Below are 6733 nucleotides of genomic sequence, written 5' to 3'. Positions count from 1 at the left end.
TGTATCTTGTGCGTATAGTTACACGTACAAGTGAACGCTAAAGAGTTACTTGTGCGCGTAGTAACACGTACAAGTGAACGCTAAACTCTTACATGCGCGCGTAGGTACACGTAGAAGTACACGCTAAAGTGTATCATGTGAGCATAGTTACACGTACAAGTACACGCTAAAGTGTATCATGTGAGCATAGTTACACGTACAAGTGAACGCTAAAGTGTATCATGTGAGCATAGTTACACGTACAAGTGAACGCTAAAGTGTATCATGTGAGCATAGTTACACGTACAAGAACACGCTAAAGTGTATCATGTGAGCATAGTTACACGTACAAGTACACGCTAAAGTGTATCATGTGAGCATAATTACACGTACAAGTATACGCTAAAGTGTATCATGTGAGCATAGTTACACGTACAAGTATACGCTAAAGTGTATCATGTGAGCATAGTTACACGTACAAGTGAACGCTAAAGTGTATCATGTGAGCATAGTTACACGTACAAGTACACGCTAAAGTGTATCATGTGAGCATAGTTACACGTACAAGTGAACTCTAAAGTGTATCATGTGAGCATAGTTACACGTACAAGTACACGCTAAAGTGTTTCATCTGAGCATGGTTACACGTATAAGTACACGCTAAAGTGTATCTTGTGCGTATAGTTACACGTACAAGTGAACGCTAAAGAGTTACTTGTGCGCGTAGTAACACGTACAAGTGAACGCTAAACTCTTACATGCGCGCGTAGGTACACGTAGAAGTACACGCTAAAGTGTATCATGTGAGCATAGTTACACGTACAAGTACACGCTAAAGTGTATCATGTGAGCATAGTTACACGTACAAGTACACGCTAAAGTGTATCATGTGAGCATAGTTACACGTACAAGTACACATTAAAGTGTATCATGTGAGCATAGTTACACGTACAAGTGAACGCTAAAGTGTATCATGTGAGCATAGTTACACGTACAAGTGAACGCTGAAGTGTATCATGTGAGCATAGTTATACGTACAAGTACACGCTAAAGTGTATCATGTGAGCATAGTTACACGTACAAGAACACGCTAAAGTGTATCATGTGAGCATAGTTACACGTATAAGTACACGCTAAAGTGTATCATATGAGCATAGTTACACGTACAAGTACACGCTAAAGTGTATCATGTGAGCATAGTTACACGTACAAGTGAACGCTAAAGAGTTACTTGTGCGCGTAGTTACACGTACAAACACACTCTAAACTCTTACATGCGCGCGTAGTTACACGTACAAGTGAACGCTTAACAGTTACATGCGCGCGTAGTTACACGTACAAGTTAACTCTAAACTGTTACATGCGCGCGTAGTTACACGTACAAGTTAACGCTAAACCGTTAAAGAGTGGTCATTATCAAAATATAACTTCGAAAACAGGTTTGGCGAAGTGTTTGATGAAACTAATCAACTTATCAAACTCCGGTACAAAACGAAGGCGGTGCTCTTTAAGCGGCATAATCTGCCCTTTGTTTCATTCAAAATGGTGTAGTAAAAATAAAAGTTATTTTTGTTTAAAGTCTTCGTTTTAAGCAATATATTTCCTTCCGAAGTAACTTATATGACGTAATTTATCACGTGGTATACACACACATAGATAAGGCTGCATAGGGTTACCTTTAAACAAGGGGGGAGGGGACGTAATTTCGTTTCATGAAAACATTAAGACATGCAAGCACAGTTTCAACATGCATAGGTTTGCCATATTTGCCGAGAAAATACGAAATATTGTGGATAAAATCAACACGTTTATTTGTAAACATTGCCGCCTAAGCCAAGATCTGTTCAATAACTTTTATCTTTAAAGTTATGATACCACATTAACATGTCGATCGAAGAATATGTCTTTCGCCACATACTGTACGCATACATTTTTCAAAATTTAAAGAAAAAGTCCACTAACCAGGCAAAAGTTGGTACCTAAATCGTTACTTTTCATTCTAAATCCGCCATTTTGTTTGCCATAAAACACTTTTCTCACTTAATGCTTTCATGAAACGACGAAATTACGTCCTCCCCCTTGAATAAATAAATCTTGGTTATACAAGACTTACTGCATAGGTAGCGATAACGGAAATTCTCTGCTCTTGTTGCTCGACGACATCTGGATTGAAATCACCAACAACGACCTCCCACACACCAGCCTCTCCTTTCCTGTGCATAGAAGAACCCTTTCAGTATATGCAGAAATCACGTACACTCGTTAACTTACCACTAGTGTTGGGAATCGGACAGAAACATTACTATCGATAATTGGTTTAAGAAACCGATCAATGATCGATTATTAATCGATTTAGTCATTACTTAATTATCTTCAGTCATCATATTAAGGCATACAGAAACAGTACATGCACCAGTTTAATGCACCAACGTTCCCTTACAATATTGTTTGTACATTTGTTTCTATAAATTACATTATTTATTCAGAATGCGACTATATTTAAGTGTTTACAGGTTACTATTTCAGAACATGAATCCATAGGCTCTATTTTTTGTCTTGCATTTAGTATTGTATACATGTGTCAAATAAACACAAAGAAAGATATCAATTTCTTTTTTAATAATCAGTCATTAACAAGTACAACAAGCAGTTGAATTTCTACATGTTATACAAGAACATTTTCTTTCAGAAAAATGAGAAAACTAAATTCTTACATGGTAATAAGTAAACGGTAACATGTATTAAAAACCACTTTTAACCACAATCATGAACAGTTGAGAACGAATTCTTTAGCAATTAAAACACAAAGAAAAATTGTAATAAGGTACTGTAGTGATCACTTACTGACATGATAAGAATATGACTAGATAACTTAACATAGTATCACCTTAACATTTCAACATTTACTAGCATTTACAAGAAAAAGAAAATAAGTCTGTAGCGGTTACGTCCCTTTTTTCTTGTATTTTTTATGGCCAAAGGCAAGATGCCGATTTGCCAATAAAAACTTGTAACTCTATAATCGATTGTTCAAATATCACTATCGATTGTCGCCGACGTAGGCCTTTTCGATCAATTGTCGATTATAATCCATCATCGGCACAACACTACTTACCACCCGTGAACTCCCAACTCGGAACTCTTCGGCCATTTCCGTCGAAAACAATCTCGGGTGTATATAGACGGTTTACAATGTCAGAATTATTTAAGTTTAACTACGCTGCAAGTAAATCGTGTAGTAAATTCAATTTAGCAGTTAAACTTAATGACTTAACTCCTGGGTATTTTGATTATATATACAATAATAAACTTCATTTGCAATTAATTTAAACGTAGATATACACAATGCACGTTAAAACACTAACAACTTATACTTTTATTTAAAATTTAACGAACTACTTCTACTGATGTATGGGCATACACCCAAGGTTTTTTGGCGATGGCAAATGGCCCAGGTGTTCTGAATGGTGAACTCTCGGGGTGAATACACACTCCGTGTAGCGCAGCGTAGCCTTTATTGTCAATTAAAATAGCGATATCAGGTTTAAAATAACTAAATCGTTAATCAAGGTTGTAATCACTAAAGAAAATCACTGAAATGTAGTGTTTCAAGTTCCAAGCCAACTTTGCAACGTACTCCTGTTTTCGCTTAACTTTCCGAAGCGATAAACCCAACGGTATGCTAAGTTTCTGCTCCCTGAGTCTTAAAGTCAAGGCTTTACCGAATATGGGTGCAGAGCTACAGACAATACAAGAGTAATTTTCTTCGAGCACCAGTCAATTGTATCTAACCCCCCCCCCCGCCCGGTCCGGAGAAAACTTTTTATCTTTCGGTCCAGCCAATCCCGGGTAAAATTCCTGGGGGGGGGGGGGGCAAACTGCTGGTAAAATCCCCGCCAAATGCTCCCGCACCCCGGGATACCATTACCCACTATTTTCGGAGGAAAAACAAAACCACCGCATTCACTCGGTACCGCGGGGCCACATGAAAGGTAAAAACACGTCCCATTTCCCCACGACTCCCAGTATTACCCGGGACCTGGGGGGGGGGGGGGGGGGGAGGGCGTGGTTACAATTAAATGGTGCATAAATCGCATTTCTGATGATATAAATGTAACGAAGAGTATGATCTTTTATGATCGTTGGTAAAAAACGTCAACAGCAATAAACATCGTTGAAATAATAGATATCTTCTGTTATCGTTAAGTAGATGCAAAACAGCTCAATAACAATTGATACAATAGGGTTACATATCCCCATAAAAATATGTATCATTCGGAACTCCTCGGCCACTTTTCGCGTTAAACTTAATGTCTTAACCTATGCCATCTTAATTACGTTTGCAATAATACACTTCATTGGCAATCAATTTAAACTTAGATCGATAAATACAAGCTAAATCACTCCATTTAATTAATGATATTATTAAAAATTTACGAACTACTTCTTTTGATGTACCGGCATGAATACATTTTTTTCGATAAAGATGACCGAGGAACTCCGAATTTCACAATTTATACAATTGGGTTACATATGTATGGCAGCCAAACTTACGCGTACGGTCCATTGGCGAGTGCATACATTGCGCATGAGTAGGACGACAGGAAAACTTCGGGAGCAATGATAGTTCCCCCGCAGACAAATGTACCGTTGAGTAGCAACTTTCCATAGTATGGGTGTGTTCCACGTGGTGCACCTTCCCCGCCCACGATGTTCTCCGAGATATCTCGTTTGATGTGTCGGATTTTGACATCGTCGTCGGCTTTTGAATCAGCACGTTTCGTTCGCATGGATTCAAGACCCCATCCATGAATTGCAGAATACTTTACGAAATTGTCGACACTGTACGGGTGGTTCCAGTCAATTCTAAGCAGACCATCTTCTTGTAGTTCACTTGAGTGCACGACAGCTAAGGAAACTGAAATAATTTACGAAATTTTGCACATCATTATCTATGAATGGTATTAAATGTTGTTAGTATATATGGAGAACAGGGGGAGGGACATATCATGGGGGCCTCCAAGTGGCGTTAATGCACCTAGGAGAGGTGTTCGGTAGTGTAAAATTACAGGAGTGCGCTTCATCAAGGATTCTATGAGCGATTATTCACCTAGGAACAGTGTTCGGTAGTGTAGTAGGACAGGAGGGCGCTTCATCAAGGATTCTATGAGCGATTATGTACCTAGGATAGGTGTTCTGTAGTGTATTATTAAAGTGGGGTGTTTCATCGAGGATTCTATGAGACATTTTCACTCCAAGGGTAGATGTCAACAGTAGTACTGGACTGGTTATATACGCCTAGGTACTTATTCGATCAAATGATTCTTTATTAATGATCTCTGATGTTTGAAATAAATGTGTTACAGACATTTGAATTTAATGATCTAGACTTTAATAACTTTCTTTATCTCGTCGCCATAACTTTCAAATTTAATTACTCCATAATTATTCTATTGTTTTGTGGTCAGAGCATTATGCTATCATCCCTCTGGGCAAATACATTTATAGGAATCTAATAAAGTAATTATTGTTATGGCAAATTTAAATTGTTTTAGGAATGCAAATATTGAATTTTCGTTTCATTGTACCACGGACCTAAAAACCATTCGTGATTGTACTCTACAAATACACATATATATATATAGAGAGAGAGATTGGTGATTTTTTTTACAAAATAATGAAATATAATTTTTCTACGTTTTATCACCCTGATGAATCAAAAGTAATGTTCACATCTTACAAGTACAACTTCAATTAATATAATTTGTATTTAATTTGCCTAAGGGCCGCAGTCGATCCTCTACTAACGTCTTTTCGAGAGGAATGTAGCCTTCAGTCGGCGTATGAATGGTCTTTTCGAGTGGAATGTAGCCTTCAGTAGTCATATGAACGGTCTTTTCCAGTGGAATGTAGCCTTCAGTCGTCATATGAATGGTCTTTCGGGTGGAATGTAGCCTTCAGTCGTCATATAAATAGTCTTTTCGAGTGGAATGTAGCCTTCAGTTGGCGAATGAATGGTCTTTTTGAGTGGAAATTAGCCACCAGTCGAACCCTTCTCACGTCTTTTCGAGTGGAATTTAGCCTTCAGTCGGCGTATGAATGGTCTTTTCGAGTGGAATGTAGCCTTCAGTCGGCGTATGAATGGTCTTTTCGAGTGGAATGTAGCCTTCAGTCGGCGTATGAATGGTCCTTTCGAGAGGAATGTAGCATTCAGTCGGCGAATGAATGGTCTTTTCGAGAGGAATGTAGCCTTCAGGCGGCGTATGAATGGACTTTTCAAGTGGAATTTAGCCTTCAGTCGTCGTATGAATGGTCTTTCCGAGTGGAATGTAGCCTGTCCTTTCGATTGGAATGTAGCCTTCAGTCGGCGTATGAATGATCTTTTCGAATGGAATGTAGCCTTCAGTCGTGGTATAAATGTTTTTTTTGAGTGGTATTTAGCCTTCAGTCGGCGTATGAATGGACTTTTCGAGTGGAATTTAGCCTTCAGTCGTCGTATAAATGGTCTTTTCGAGTGGAATGTAGCCGTCAGTCGTCATATGAATGGTCTTTTCGAGTGGAATGTAGCCTTCAGTCGTTGTATGAATGGTCTTTTCGAGTGGAATTTAGCCTTCAGTCGTCGTATGAACGGTCTTTTCGAGTGGAATGTAGCCTGTCCTTTCGAGTGGAATGTAGCCTTCAGTCGTCGTATGAATGGTCTTTTCGAGTGGAATGTAGCCTGTCCTTTCGAGTGGAATGTAGCCTTCAGTCGTCG

This window comes from Mya arenaria, chromosome 15, assembly GCF_026914265.1.
Source record: "Mya arenaria isolate MELC-2E11 chromosome 15, ASM2691426v1".
Classification (NCBI taxonomy): Eukaryota; Metazoa; Mollusca; class Bivalvia; order Myida; family Myidae; genus Mya; species Mya arenaria.
The sequence above is the reverse complement of the archived record's forward strand: the minus strand, read 5'-3'. Positions refer to the sequence as shown.